The sequence below is a fragment of the Rhinatrema bivittatum genome, chromosome 3 (assembly GCF_901001135.1).
Source record: "Rhinatrema bivittatum chromosome 3, aRhiBiv1.1, whole genome shotgun sequence".
Classification (NCBI taxonomy): Eukaryota; Metazoa; Chordata; class Amphibia; order Gymnophiona; family Rhinatrematidae; genus Rhinatrema; species Rhinatrema bivittatum.
This window is the reverse complement of record NC_042617.1, coordinates 216,178,999-216,195,319: the sequence shown is the minus strand read 5'-3', so window position 1 is coordinate 216,195,319 and position 16,321 is coordinate 216,178,999. Positions and strand designations below refer to the sequence as shown.

The window sequence follows — 16,321 nt, the reverse complement described above, 5'->3', positions numbered from 1 at the left end:
TTAGTAGAAGCATTCATCTGACTGTGGATCTGATAGAGCACCTCTATGTGGAAACACTCATCTAACTGCAGACTTGAAAAAGAACTATATGGAAATCTGTCAGACTAGAAAAAGGCACTCCATTTGACTTCCCTATTCATTCCTCTTGGGGCCATCGTATTCCATTTAAAATATATGACTTTTCTTTCTGAATCAGCAAACTATCAAAATCACCACCCTCCCACATTTCAAAACCTTCTCTAAAACTACAAATCTCAATGTTATGTCCTTGTTCATTCCAATGTGTAACGAGGGGTGCCTCTACCCTCCCCTACTTAATGCAGCTCAAATGTTCCTGAATCCTAAATTTCACTGCCCTAGTAGTTTTTCCTACATAAACTAGATCACAGGGACATCAAATAAATAACCCCTGTTGACTCACAGCAGGTATGAGAACACAGATGATATGGACAACGGTTAGATAAAAAACTGTTAAAAGTAAAAGGGCACACATTACAGTGTCCACAAGCAAAATGCCCCTTTTGATCATCAGTTTCCACAGTACTAGGTTGTGCATAATTAGAATGCACCAATCTGTTTCACAAATTATGGGCCCATGATAACACAAAACGTAGGGCCATCTCGGAATACCGAGTGAAAGCTCAAAATGTTCCAGTGCGGCTTAATACTGCGTTGGACCCTCCAAGTGTCTGGAGAGAATGGGAGAGCACAAGCCAACCGTGAGTCTTTACAAGAAGGGGTAGATTGTAACAATAACTCCCAATTGGCCCATCTTCCCCTCTTGTAAGACCTCTTCCAAATTTTAGATGGATAGCCATGCTGTTTGAATCTATAAAACATTTCTTGAGATCTACGCTCATATTCCTCCATAGTGAAGCATAACTTCCTCAATCTCAGAAACTTACCCGCTGGTAAATTCTGTCTGAGCCTCTCAGGATGGCAACTAGTATAATGCAGAAGCATGTTCTCATCTGTCTCTTCTAAAAATGGAAACCATTGCCATCATAGTCAATTGCTATGTCCAAGAACTGAATATGTGTTGCACTGATGTTATAAGAAAAATGCAAGTTAACATCCTGTGTATTGAGCCAATTCAGAAAAAAATCTCCAATTCATGTCTCTCCCCTGACCACAAAAGAATAATATAATCAATATAGCATTTCCACAACACAATATTAGTCTTATGGGGGTAATCTACGTAAAGGTATGCAATATCAGGGGCCATGGAAGACCCTATTGTGACACCCTTAACTTGTTAAAAAAAAAAAGCATTATCAAAACGGTGAATGGTTGATAAGGCTTTACCATGGTCTGGAGGGTAAGAGTGTTTCAGTAGTGGGGAGCGGTGATCTATAACACAATGTTATCAAAGGAGGGCAGGAAGATCTTTGCATATAGATAGGGGACTAAAAGTAATTTCTATTAATACTAAGGGATTGAACTCCCCAAGCAAGTGCAAGCTTCTGTTTCAAGAGACATAGGATTTGTGGGCCAATGTCATTTTCTGTCAAGAAACCCATTTACTCAAACACACAGAGCGCTTATTATGGGATAGATCCTATCATCAAAAATATTTAGCATCTGCTCCATTTAAAAAGAAATATTGTGGGGTGGGTATCTTATTTTCTCACACATTAGTGGTGGATGTTCAGACAGTTTAGCAAGATTCGGAGGGTAGATTTATTTTGGTCAAGGCTCTGGTGGATAATGAAATGTTCACATTACTCTACTTATATGGCCTGAACGTAGATCAGGGTCCCTTCTTTAACCGCATTTCCCATCTTTTGGAGACGAAGGCTAAGGGTCACATTCAAGTTGGGGGGATTTCAGTCTCACAAGATACTCGTACCTTGATAATACAGGGTCGAGGTTAGGGGTGGCTAAGAGTCATAGACAGGCATTTAAGAATTTGATCTCTGAGCGTCGACTAGTAGATATATGGTGATTACAAAACCCCACACTGTGGAATTATACCTACTTTTCTCATGTGCATCAGTCTTACTCATGGCTGGATTTCTTTTTGATTGATAAATCCTTGGTTGATCTCATTGGTTGAGGAGGATAACATAACTTGGTCAGATCGTGCTCCAGTCTGGTTAACATTGAGAATGAAGAGTAGGAGTACTGGCAGGCATTTCTGGCGCTGAAATGACAGTCTATTAGATGATAAAACTTTTAATGATTCCCTTAATGGTACGGGAATGCTTAGATCATAACAGGACAGATGGTGTCTCCCCAGGTACAATATGGGATTGTTTGAAAGTGGTGGTGCAGGGTAAACTGATTTCCTGAGCTACATATCTTAAAAAAGAAAGGGCTGGTAAAAGGTTACTTATTTTGCAACGAATAACTAAATTGGAACCGAGTCACAAAAGATCTCCGGATCCAAGCTGGAGGCAGCAAAGCAGGAACTGCAGGCACTTAATATGGCTAAAATAGCGCATCAGCTAGACTTATTAAAGCATAGGCATTTTGAGCATAGTAATAAAGCCAGCAGACTGCTGGCGAGGGCCGCACAGAATTTTATCACTAAAATTAAAGATCATAAGGGTGTGTTTTTGTATGAATCGGGGGGATTATCTATCTTGCCAGAAGAGGCCAGGGATCTTTTTTTTTTCTTTTTATTACATTTTACATTTAAATAAACAAAATCTTTTCACTTTGCTTAAAGAAATACAAGTGCTTATATCCAAACAATCTTAACTATGATTAGAAATTGTTTTACAAAAACATAAACAATAGAAAGAGATACCTTATCTTGCACTTCTCACCATTATAGAGGAAATTAGGGGGAGCGGTGAAAGTGCAGGACTACTATACCATTATCTATATATATATATATATAAAGCAAACAATGGTTGCCTTAAACAGTTCCCACATATATCTCAATTTAGATCACTACCGCTTAAATTAATGACTCATATTTGCCTCCTGGCATTCAGGAATTCCTTTAACTGCATTGTATCAAAGAAAATATAAGTATTCCCCAACATTTTCACAACACATTTACAAGGATACTTGACAAGGAAACTAGCACCCAGAGATATAACTTCGGGTTTTAATTCTAGAAATGCCTTTCGGCATAATTGTGTGGATTTTGCTAGGTCAGGATAAATTCTGACCAGCCCTCCAAGAAATAGGAGCGCATAATCGAATTCAATATCAAATTCTGAATAAAATGTCACTAATAGTGTTACTCTACTGGTGACTTCTATCACAGATTCTTCCAGATATTGAGTCAGGTTAAGGAGGTTTTCAACAGGATTAGAACTTCTTAAGCTTTGCTTTTGAGAAAGAGAGATTATCTTCTTAAAAGCTGGAAATTTATCAGTGGGAATTTTCAAAATTTCTCCCATATATTTTTTTAAAGTAATCAAACTCAAGTCATCCTTTACCTTGGGAAAGTTTAGTATCTGCAGATTCAAATGCCTGATTGCGTTTTCTAGAAATTCCATCTTTCTCACGGAGGCCATCCGTTCTCTGGCAAATACTGCTGATGAATCTTTCAATAATTTCACCTTCTTCTTCTTTCAGTTTTTGAATTCCCATATTTTGTTCCTGCAAGATATGTTGGTGGTCTTGTGTGACCAAGTCCAATTTTGAGGAAACTGCATGTAGTTTTGGGATTGTTCCTGAAGGTTGGAAGCAAACTGAAGGTTTTTTAATCCTCACCGTGCCTTGACTGGCCCCATCGGCTTCAGCCTTGTTCTCAACTCCTTCAGCCGCCACCGGCAGAGTCTCTCCGTCATCCTCCTCTCTCTCCCCGGAGAGTTCTGAAACCTGAACTGGGGTCGACGTCAAAAACCCTGAAATTGTGTGGTTAAGGAAAGACTGTTGCGGTCCCCACCGCTTCCCTTCTGTTAGGGCCCAGGCCCGCCTACCTCCGCTTCAGGGATCACCGCGTTCTGCCCGCTCCGGGCCCCGGGGGCTTCTCTCACTCCACGTGGCGGCCGCCATTACGTGCCTGCTTCTCGTCAACCCGCGCGCGCGCGAGGACGTCCCTCTTGAGCGCTCAGCTCCCGGTTGCCTGGCCCCGCCCGCGCTGCTGACGTCACGCCCAAGTCCCGATATAACCGGCGCTCAAACTCTCTCTCATTGCCTTGCAACGAGGTTCACAACTCCATAGTTGTTCTTAGTTGCGTTCCTGGTGATCTTCACGTTGTCTGCTTCCGACCCCGGTTTGCCTCTGACTCCGCTTCTGCCTGCTGCCTGCCTCCGACTCCGGTTTGCCTCTGACCCCGCTTCAGCCTGCTGCCTGCCTCCGACTCCAGTTTGCTTCTGACTTCCGCTTCAGCCTGCAGCCAGCCTCTGACTCCGGCCTGCTTCCGACTCCGCTTCAGCCTACAGCCTGCTTCAGACTCCGGTCTGCTACAGACTCCGCTTCAGCCTACAGCCTGCTTCAGACTCCGGTTTGCTACAGACTCCGCTTCAGTCTACAGCCTGCTTCAGACTCCGGTTTGCTACAGACTCCGCTGCCGCCCGCTGCCCTGCCTTCAGCCGGCCCTCTGCCCTGTGCAGCCGGTCCCCTGCCTTCCGGGTACCTTGGACTTCCTTTCCTTTCTCCTCACTCTGGTCCCGGCCTATGCCTATCTCAGCCTCTGGACTTTCTGTCTCACTTCCAAGTCCCAAGGACCCGGGACCCTACGGGCTCCTCCCGGGGGGGTCCCTGGTTCCTGGGTGAACTCCTCTGGCCTGTGGCTCCGCCTCCCGGCCTACCCTGCCTCCCTAGGTAGGCCGGCCCAAGGGTCCACTATCTCTCCAGCAGTGTCCAACTGCAACAGTTTGCAAGGCCATGGACTCGGCAGAGGCCTCAGGCCTGCAGGCCATCCTGGGGATGGCACAACGCCTCCAGCAGCAACAGCACTGTATCGACACGCTTGCTGCTACCGTGGAACAGCTGGTCTCCTGCCTGGAGGCTTCTCCTCTGGAACCGCCTCCAGCCCCTCCTCCGGCTCCAGCACCCAGTTCAGCTTCAGTGACTCAGCTACCCACGCCGACCCGGTATGCCGGGGATATCAAGACATGCCGTGGCTTCTTGAATCAGTGCTACGTGTGTTTCGCCCTTCTGCCTGCGCAGTTTCCCTCAGACGCAGTCACAACAGTCACAACACGACGCAGTACACAATACAGATAACTCCGCAGTCAGTAAAATGTTCCACCCCCACAAACCTCAACGGAACACCAGAACTTCTGACAAACGACTTCTCGAAATACCCACATATCCCATGGCAAAGCTTACGAACACCAGAAATAGAGCTCTCTCCATAGCTGGGCCAAAACTCTGGAATGCCCTACCATACTACCTAACCAATATCATCGATAATAAATCATTCAAAAAAGAACTGAAAACCTGGATCTTCAGCCAGACTTTCAATGATGACTTAAGCAAATTACAATTGTGATGCCTTAAGCCTCCACCTCCTTCTCCCCTCTTCTCTTTTCCGCAGATATTTACCCCTTCCTCCTCCCACTGCCTCCCCCTCTATCCCCCCGACCCCTACCTCCCACCCATTCCCCCCCCTTCTTTCCTTCATTTCCCACTCATACTTTCTTGTATTTAGAGCATGAGTTTGTATATACCTTCCTCGTTTTTTGTTTCTATATTCATTTTCGTTATTTGGCTTAAACTATTTTAGTTATTTCCTGTTACAACCTGCTCCATGACCTGTTATATGCATATACTTTTGTTTCACTACTTGTTCTATGTATCATTGTTTCGTTTCAATGTAAACCGGGGTGAAGGAATGCGCTAAACCTCGGTATATAAAAGCTTCAAATAAATAAATAAATAAATAAATAAAGTAGCATATATATTCTCGCTACTGGATGGTAAGGCTCTTGACTGGGCTTCGCCAATGTGGGAGCGTCAAGACCCTTTGTTACAGAATCTGCAGGAATTTGTCCTCAACTTTCACCTTGCTTTTGATGCTCCTGCACGCCAGACCACTGCGGCCTCTGAGCTCTTGCGCCTCAGGCAAGGGACACGCTCGGTGGCCGATTACACCATAGACTTTCGCACGCTGGCCATGGAAGTTGGCTGGGGGGATGATTGCCTTAGGGGAATCTTCCTGGAGAGGCTTGCCAGCCGCATCAAAGATGAGTTAGCAGGCTGGGACCTCCCGGAGGACTTAAATGACTTAATTGACATCGCTGGCAGGGTGGATCGCCGTCTTCAGCAGCGGGATAAGGAGACCCGCTCATATTGTAAGACATCATCGCAGTAGTCCACTGCCACCAGAACCCCAGCCCCTAAGGTCCTTCCAGCCTCTACCAACAGTGGAGAACCCATGCAATTGGGAAGATCTCCACTAACTCCCGAAGAAAGGAGGAGGCGCCGCTCGCAGGGCCTCTGTCTCTACTGCGGAGGCAAGGGGCACTTCCTCGCCAATTGCCCGGAACGTCCGGGAAACGACCGTGCTTGGTTATACCGAGGAGCTACACCTAGGCTCTACAGGATCAGCTCCTCTATGTACCTTGCAGGTGACTTAAATACCTGGGTGGGGAACTCCAGATCCGGGCTTTCGTCGACTCTGGTGCTGAGGGGAATTTCATTGTGGCTGATCTGGTGAATCAGCTGTCTCTCCCCACGCAACGGATGGTTCCTCCGCTACGGATTTCCTCTATCTGGGGCACGCTGCTCCCTGGTACCATCACCTGCTCCACAGCCCCTTTGACACTCCAGACAGGACTGTTCCATTCGGAAGAGATCTCCCTGCTAGTCTTGGAGCGAGCTGTGCACCCCCTGGTTCTTGGACTACCGTGGCTGCGACAGCATTCACCCATTATTCAATGGGATAACTTTCAGCTAACCCAATGGAGTTCCTTTTGCTTTGAACATTGTTTACGCCTCCCACGTCCACTGAAAACCTTGCGCCTCTGCTCCTCCCTCCTGCTGCCCGAGCCATATCGAGACTTCGCCGATGTCTTCTCCAAAGAAATGGCTGAAATACTACCTCAACACAGGCCTTTTGATTGCCCGATTGACCTGCTGCCGGGCACCACGCCTCCCCGTGGCCGGGTGTATCCTTTGTCCTTGCCAGAGACTGCTGCCATGTCCCAGTATGTGACTGAGAACCTTGCCAAAGGTTTCATCCATCCCTCTCGTTCACCTGCCGGAGCCGGCTTCTTCTTTGTGGCCAAGAAGGACGGCTCCCTCTGTCCATGTATAGACTATCGTGGCTTGAATGCCATCACTAAGCGAGACCGCTATCCGCTTCCCCTGATTCCTGAGCTTTTGGATCGCCTTCAGGGAGCACGCATCTTCACCAAGCTCGACCTCCGAGGGGCCTATAACCTTGTCCGTATTTGCCCCGGGGATGAGTGGAAGATGGCCTTTAATATCAGGGATGGGCATTACGAGTACCTAGTAATGCCCTTTGGACTCTGCAATGCCCCCGCCATCTTCCAGAATCTCAAGAACGAGGTCCTACGTGACATGCTCCACTCTCATGTGATTGTCTATCTTGATGACGTGCTCATCTTCTCCAGAGATCTGGATACTCACCGTCTCCACGTCACTCAAGTTCTGCAGGCCTCCGAGACAATCACCTCTACGCCAAGCTAGAAAAATGTGTTTTCGAAGCTGAGGCCCTGCCCTTCCTGGGGTACATCATCTCCTCCACAGGCTTCCGGATGGACCCCGAAAAGGTATCTGCCATAACTAGATGGCCTCAACCCAAGGGACTCAAGGCCCTTCAGAGATTCTTGGGCTTCGCTAACTTTTATAGACACTTTATTCCACAGTACTCGCATCGGGTCACTCCCCTTACTGCCCTGACTCGCAAGGGAGCCGACACCAAGTACTGGCCAGACGCTGCAGTCGCAGCCTTCACCGACCTGAAAGAGGCGTTTCTCACGGACACCTGTCTCCATCATCCCGATCCAGCCAGACCTTTCATCGTCGAGGTCGACGCCTCCAGCATAGCCGTCGGGGTGATCCTCAGTCAACACTCTGAGTCCGGACAACTTTTGCCATGCTCTTACTTCTCCAGGAAGTTCTCCCCCGCCGAGACAAATTATTCCATCGTTGACAAAGAGCTGTTGGCAATCAAACTCGCGTTTGAAGAATGGAGACAGTGGCTCGAGGGGGCCAGGCACACGACCACCGTATATAAGGATCACAAGAACTTAGAGTTTTTGTCCCAGGCTCAACGATTGAACCCTCGCCAAGCCCGCTGGGCTCTGTTCTTTAGCCGCTTTGATTTTGTCTTACAGTACCGGCCGGCGGCTAATAATCTCCGAGCTGATGCTCTCTCACGGACTTCCTTGTCCGAAGACCAAGAACCTCCACAGTACATTCTGGATCCTAGTAAAGTTCGCCTGTCCGCCCTGACGGTCCTCTACCAAGATAGGACCGTGGTTCCCCGACGAGACCGTTTAAAGACACTATGCTGGGCTCATGACTCCCTCACTGGAGGGCACGCATGACCTTGGAACTCCTTAACCGCTTTTACTGGTGGCCCAACATGCGACAGGATGTTCGCATCTATGTTAGCTCCTGCCCTACCTGCGCTCGTCAAAAGCCCAGTCCTGGACCCCCGTGCGGTCTCCTACAGCCTCTGCCAGTTCCCACAGAGCCCTGGACCCATCTTGCTACGGACTTTATGGTGGACTTACCTCCATCTCGCGGCCAAACGGTTATCTGGGTTACCGTCAACCGCTTCTCGAAGATGGTGCACCTTGTTCCATTGACTAAGTTACCCTCTGCACCCGAACTAGCTCTCCTCTTTACCCAGCATATTTTTAGATTACACAGCCTCCCGCAAGACATAGTTTCTGACCGCGGGCCCCAGTTTGTCGCACGCTACTGGAGGGCCCTCTGTAAATGCTTCAAGGTGAAGCTCAGCTTTTCCACGGCTTTCCACCCACAGAGTAACGGACAGTCCGAAAGAATGAACCGGTCTCTGAAAACCTACCTTCGAGCCTTCACCAATGAAAAACAGGACAACTGGTCAGAACTACTGCCCTGGGCCGAGTTTGCCTATAACAATCAGGCTCATGCTGCCACCAGACTCTCACCATTCCAGCTAGTCTACGGGAAACAGCTGAGACCTCAGCTTCCCATCGCCACTCCCAGCGCCACTCCAGCCGCCCAGTTAACGGCTCGTCAGCTACAGACCTTGTGGCAAAAAACCCAGAACAAACTGATCCGTTCAGCCTCTTCCACCAAACAGGCGGCTGATCGCCACCGACGACCGGCTCTTACCTATCAGCCAGGAGTGCGAGTTTGGCTGAGCACCAAAAACATCCGTCTCCGCCTCCCCTCACAAAGAGTTGCGCCCAGGTTCTGTGGACCCTTCCGGATCGCCGAGAGAGTGGGCTCTGTTTCTTATCGACTGAGGTTGCCGTCCTCTCTTCGAGTCCACAATGTTTTCCACGTATCCCTGCTAAAGCCGGTAGTCCTCTCTCGCTTTCACCGAAAACCTCCGGATCCTTCACCCACTTCCATCGACGATGATCCCACTTACCAGGTACGCGAGGTCCTGGATGTTCGCTTCTACAACCGGAGGTGGGAGTATCTACTCGCATGGGAGGGTTGCGACGATGAGGACAACACCTGGGAGCCCAGCCGCAACATCCTGGACAAATCCTTGTTGCAACAGTTCCACCGTGACCACCCGGAGAAACCCGGTCCTCTCAAGAGTGGCCGTAAAGGGGGGAGTACTGTTGCGGTCCCCACCGCTTCCCTTCTGTTAGGGCCCAGGCCCGCCTAACTCCGCTTCAGAGATCACCGCGTTCTGCCCGCTCCGGGCCCCAGGGGCTTCTCTCACTCCACATGGCGGCCGCCATTACGTGCCTGCTTCTTGTCAGCCACGCGCGCGCGAGGACGTCCCTCTTGAGCGCTCAGCTCCCGGAAGCCTGGCCCCGCCCGCGCTGCTGACATCACGCCCAAGTCCCGATATAACCGGCGCTTAAACTCTCTCTCATCGCCTTGCAACGAGGTTCACATCTCCATAGTTGTTCTTAGTTGCGTTCCTGGTGATCTTTACGTTGTCTGCTTCCGACCCCGGTTTGCCTCTGACTCCGCTTCTGCCTGCTGGCTGCCTCCGACTCCGGTTTGCCTCTGACCCCGCTTCAGCCTGCTGCCTGCCTCCGACTCCGGTTTGCCTCTGACTCCGCTTCAGCCTACTGCCTGCATCCGACTCCGGTTTGCTTCTGACTTCCGCTTCAGCCTGCAGCCAGCCTCTGACTCCGGCCTGCTTCCGACTCCGCTTCAGCCTACAGCCTGCTTCAGACTCCGGTCTGCTACAGACTCCGCTTCAGCCTACAGCCTGCTTCAGACTCCGGTTTGCTACAGACCCCGCTTCAGTCTACAGCCTGCTTCAGACTCTGGTTTGCTACAGACTCCGCTGCCGCCCGCTGCCCTGCCTTCAGCCGGCCCTCGGCACTGTGCAGCCGGTCCCCTGCCTTCCGGGTACCTTGGACTTCCTTTCCTTTCTCCTCACTCTGGTCCCGGCCTACGCCTATCTCAGCCTCTGGACTTTCTGTCTCACTTCCAAGTCCCGAGGACCCGGGACCCTACGGGCTCCTCCCGGGGGGTCCCTGGTTCCTGGGTGAACTCCTCTGGCCTGTGGCTCCACCTCCCGGCCTACCCTGCCTCCCTAGGTAGGCCGGCCAAAGGGTCCACTATCTCTCCAGCAGTGTCCAACTGCAACAAAGACATCACAATAATCAACCCGCCAACCGTACACCTAGGAATCAATAATATTACTCCCTTAGATCAAGTACAAGATCACAGAATTCAGATCAATGAGAACTTCACGATGAAAGCAAATAAACAAATTAATCAAAATAGAGTACTCCAAGCTGAGAATATTACATCCACTGAAACTCTTGTTAACAAGACAGGACTTCCGCACTGTCTTACAAACCCTTATATTTTCAAACTTAGACTACTGCAACTCTCTTTTACTAGGCCTATCTTCAAATCTACTAAAACCACTACAGCTTCTTCAAAATGTTTCCGCAAGATTCTTACTAGGAACGAGAAAATTTGACATCACCCCCTCGCTAATTGCCCTGCCTGGCTTCCTGTACAAGCCAGAATTCACTATAAAGTTCTATCACTAATATTCAGTATCATCAACAATATTAATCCATGTTTCTTAGGAGTATCAACTCAATACTACACACCATAGAGAGACCTAAGATCACAAAACAAAGGACTACTAATGGTACCATCCACTCGGACCACACACCTAACACAAATAAGAGACTGAATGTTCTCCATGGCGAGCCCCATGTTATGGAACTCACTTCCAGAGTCAATATATCTGATAACTGACAGAAAGGACTTCAAATGTGAACTTAAAACATGGCTCTTTAGAAAAGCATACGATTTAACATAAAGAAAAGCATTCAATGTAAAGTAAAAGACAAAAATGTGAATAGAGAGAGCATTATGTACAAAGATGATGATGTACAAAGAGATGATGTACAAATTTTAATCCCCATATCCAGGTCACTGGACTCAACACTCAAATTATGGAACTCTCATTTACAAAAGATCAACCACCACCTCTCAAGTATTAACCTGGTACTCAACACTTCTAAGACTGAACTACTGCTAATAACCCCAGAAGGCAGTCCATTTCATAACCAACTGCATTCTAACATTCAAATATCCCACGCCCGAGATCTTGGAGTTATAATAGATAGTCACTTGAATTTAAAGCAGTTCATAAAACACACAACAAGGGAGTGCTTCTACAAGTACTCAAAAAACTCAAACCGCTACTATTCCACCATTTATTTATTTATTTATTTATTTATTAACTTTTATTTACCGACATTCGTGCAGCACATCATGCCGGTTTACAAAGAACTCAGATGGGCGATACAATAAAACATTAAAACAAAACGATGTATGAAGAATAAAATAAAGTAAAACCATAACAATGTAACCTTGGAACAACATACTATTTCTTACAAAAGTACACATTAGCCGATCATGATCAAAAAATAAATTAAATTAAGCCGTAGGGGAATGTTGTTTCTTCTAGGGTATCCATGGGAGGGGCGGGGGGAAACTTAGGATGGGGTGGGGGAAATTCGAACAGAGGGGGGTGGGGAGAAATTAAGTTTGGTTTGTGTCGGGATAGGCCTGTCGGAATAGCCATGTTTTGACTCCTTTCTTGAAAATTTGCAGGGACGTCTCTTGGCGTAGGAGGGTGGGGAGGGAGTTCCAGAGGGTGGGGGCAGCGATGGAGAAGGCTCTCTCTCTGGTGTGAGTAGAATGTGCTGCCTTTAGGGATGGGGTGTGTAGAGTACCTGCATGGGTTGTTCTTGTGGGTCGGTCGGATGACCGGTAACGAGGCATTTCGTCGAGCCAGGTGTGATTATGTTTGTGTAGGGAATTGTGAAGGATGGTGAGGGTTTTGTATTGTGAGCGGAAGGAGATGGGTAACCAATGTAGGTCTTTTAGTATGGGGGTGATGTGTTCCCTTTTTTGTGTGCCTGTTATGATTCTAGCCATGGAGTTTTGCAGAATTTGGAGGGGTTTGATGGTCGTGGCGGGGAGTCCTAGTAATAGGGAATTGCAATAGTCTAGTTTTGTGAGCATTGTGGTCTGTACGACTGTGCGGAAATCGTGGGTGTGGAGGAGGGGTTTGAGTTTTTTTAAGATGTTAAGTTTATAGAAACCCCCTTTAATAGGTTTTTGATGTGGGGTTTGAAACTTAGGTGTTGGTCTATGTAGACGCCCAGATCTCTTACAACCTGGGTCTGAGGGGTGGCTGTGGTTGTATTTTGGGGAGTGTTCTGTCGCATGGGGAGAGTGAAACGTTCAGGCTGCTTAGAAATGACGAGTAATTCTGTTTTTGACGAGTTTAGAGCTAGATGGAGTTCGGATAGTGAGGCGCTTATGGTGGCGAGGCAGGATTCCCAGCGTTGCAGAGGTTCTTTTATAGATCCCTGAAACGGGATGAGAATCTGTACGTCATCTGCATACAGGAAGAATTTCAGGCCCAGTTTGGAGAGAAGGTGGCATAGGGGTATGAGATAAATATTAAACAGGGTGGAGGATAAGGATGATCCCTGGGGTACGCCCTGCGTGATAGGTATGTGTGAGGATTCGTGCTTGTCGATTTTACTAGATACTCTCTGTGTGTGAGGTAGGAGGAGAGCCATGAGAGGGCTGTGTCGGTGATACCTATTTCTGTTAGGCGGGTCATTAGTATCTGATGGTTGACAGTATCGTAGGCAGCTGAGATGTCTAGTAGGGCGAGTAGGTACGAGTTTCCGTGGTCCATACCTTTAAGTATGGTGTCTGTCATGGCTAGTAGTAAGGTTTCGGTGCTTCGGTCTTTACGGAAACCGAACTGTTGAGTGTGGAGGACATTGTGGTCTTCTAAAAACTCCGTTAGTTGTTTGTTAATAGCCCTCTCTAGTACTTTTGATAAGAAAGGGAGATTGGAGATTGGACGGTAATTGGCTGGGTCTGTGGGGTCGAGGGTGGGTTTCTTTAGAAGGGGCTTGACTATAGCCAGTTTGAGTGGGTCTGGGACACTGCCTGCAGTAATAGAGCAGTTGATAAAGTCCTTAATATGTTTGGTGATGGCGGGGATGATGGAGAGGAGGGTTTTTGAAGGGATGGTGTCTGAAGAGTGTGTGGATGGTTTCATCTTTTTTAGTATTGCTTCTACTTCTATGTTGGTGGTGAGGTCAAATGTTTTAAGGGTGATCTTTTTGTCATTGGGGATGGGGGGGAGGGGGGTAGTGTTGTCTGGGAAGTGGAGTAGAATGTTGTCGATTTTATTCTTGAAGTATAGGGCTAGTTCTTCGCATTTTTTGTTGGAGACAGTATCGTTGAGTGTTGGTGTATTGGGGTTGGTGAGTTCTGAGACATATGTGAATAAGGCGTTTGCATTAAATTGGTAGTCGTGGATCTTTGTCGCGTGGAAATCACGCTTGGCTTGGGTAATTGCATGACGGTATGCATGTAAAGTGTTGTTATATGTGGCTTTAAGTGAAGCCGATGGTTGTTTGCGCCAGGCGCGTTCTTTGGCTCTTAGCTCTTGTTTCAAGGTTTTTAACTTGGCGGAGAACCAAGGTTTCCTTTTCTCCTGTTGTGTAAAGGGTATTTCTTTGTGAATAATGGGGCATAATTTATTGGCTATGGTTGTAGTGAGATTGTTCCAGGAGTGTAGTGCGGTGTCTGGATTGGTGAGATCGATGTTGTTAGCTATTTTGTTGAAAGCTAGGGTGAGCTCTTCCGTACTACAGTGTTTACGGAAGGCGATGGTTTTATGGTGTTTTTGTGTGGAAGGTGTGAGGGGTTTGGTTTCAAGGGTTGCATTAATGAGGAAATGGTCGGACCATGGTACTGGGGTGACTACGGGTGGAGTGGCTATGGTTATTTTAGAATTCACAAATATTAGATTGAGTGTGTGGCCTGCTTTGTGTGTGGGTTCGGCAATGATTTGGTTGAAATCTAGGGCTTTGAGGGTGTCCAGTAGAGTCTCGCAGGCGGGGGTGGTGGGGCGGGTATCTACATGGAGGTTGAAATCCCCTAGAATAATGGTAGGAAGGTCTGTTTTGAGGTTGACGGTGAAGTATTCAGTGATGGGTGAGGGATCTTTTTCAATTAGGCCTGGGGGGGCGTAGACTAGGCAGATTTGTAGGGATCTGGATGCAAATAGTGTAATTTCAATTTTGGGTGGTGGTTGAGTGGTTTGGAGTTTGAGGTTGAGTCTTTTCTTGGCTGCCAAGAGTAGACCACCTCCTTTCTTTTTCGGCCTTGGTATGGAGAGGAGGTCGTATGACTTTGTGGGGAGCTGGTTTAGGAAAACCTGGTCGGTATTTTTTAACCAGGATTCGGTAATGGCACAAAGGTCGGGGTTGTCGTCTGTAAGCAGATCATTTAGTATAGTTCCTTTTTTTTGTATGGATTGGGCATTGAAGAGAGTAATGGCTATTGTTGTTAAACCTAGGAGTTGTGAGAAAGGTGGGGTCATTATTGGTATGAGGGATTTGCGAAGTATGGGTGGGTGGGGGGGTGTTGTTGGGGGTTTGCGTAGTAGTGGGCAGTGCCGTGTTGGGATGGGGAGTAGGCACATGGTTCTAGAAAAGTGAGGGGACTTGGGTGGTGGGGACTAACAGAGAATAAAAAACAGGGTGGCGTCTGTAGTGAGAGCGTGGAGGGCAATACAGGGCGGGGTTTAAGGTATAGGGAGAGTTTGGCTGAGGGAAAGGGTACAGTGCTGGTGCAGTAGTGCGAGTAATGTCGGTAGTACACCATGCAGGTTAAACAAAGCACTGTCCTGCAAGCTATTCTTTTCTCCAAGATAGACTACTGCAATTCCATCTTGCAAGGTCTACCGAATTCCACTATAAAACCCCTCCAATTACTCCGAAATGCAGCAGCGAGAATTTTAACAAATACTAATCGGAGAGCGCATATCTCCCCCATCTTAAAGGACCTCCACTGGCTCCCTGTAAACTTCAGGATCCTTCATAAATCGCTGACAATTATCCACAAAAACATTCACCATCAGACTCCTATAGACCTTTTACACCCTCTCAAACTACACTTGACGACCAGACCCTTAAGAGATGCCTACAAGGGATCATTACATGTTCCCCCAATCAAATTTCTACAACACGCTAACATCAGAGACAGAACATTTTCTACCGCAGGACCCTCCATCTGGAACACTATACCCCCAGACCTCAGACAGGAAACCTGTCTACTAACTTTTAAAAAGAAATTGAAGACATGGCTATTCTGCCAAGCCTTCCCTACTAATAGCTCAACAGCCTGACCTAGAATTATCATGCCTCCCTTCCATTCTCCATTGTAAATAGTAATTTATTGTTTATTGTATATAGTAATTTATCTTCGTTCTCCCCCTCTTTTTTTCCTTCTCCCAGTTAAGGCAACCTTGTTAGAATGTAACTTTTATGCTCCTTCAAACTGTCTTGTTATATGGTTGGTTATTGTTTCTGCTTCGTTCGATGTAAACCGAGTTGATTTGATCTGTATCAAGAAAGTCAGTATATAAAAGCCTTAAATAAATAAATAAATAAATAATGAAATGAATGATGTGAAGTGCATTGTTAGTAGGACTAGAACCTTTAATCTCTGATAGGTCAAGCTAGAAAACCCATGAATATGTAACAGATGTAGTGCAATTTCCTAGAATATTTATGATTATGAACTAGACTATGATTATGAAATAGAATATGTATACACTGCAGAATCAAACAATAAGGTAAATACTGAACACATAGTATATGACCATTGACCATGAATATATGTATGAGGGTTTTGCAAACCGTTGTCATCATTTTTTGAGCAACGATATATAAAATGAGAAAATAA

At 47.2% G+C, this 16,321-nt stretch overlaps 1 protein-coding gene across 2 annotated transcripts in view; it reads left to right on the top strand.

Moving 5' to 3' along the window:
• AGT (angiotensinogen) overlaps positions 1–16,321 on the top strand; it is an 85,222-nt gene that overhangs the window by 30,573 nt on the left and 38,328 nt on the right. The gene's annotated exons all lie outside the window — the stretch shown is intronic.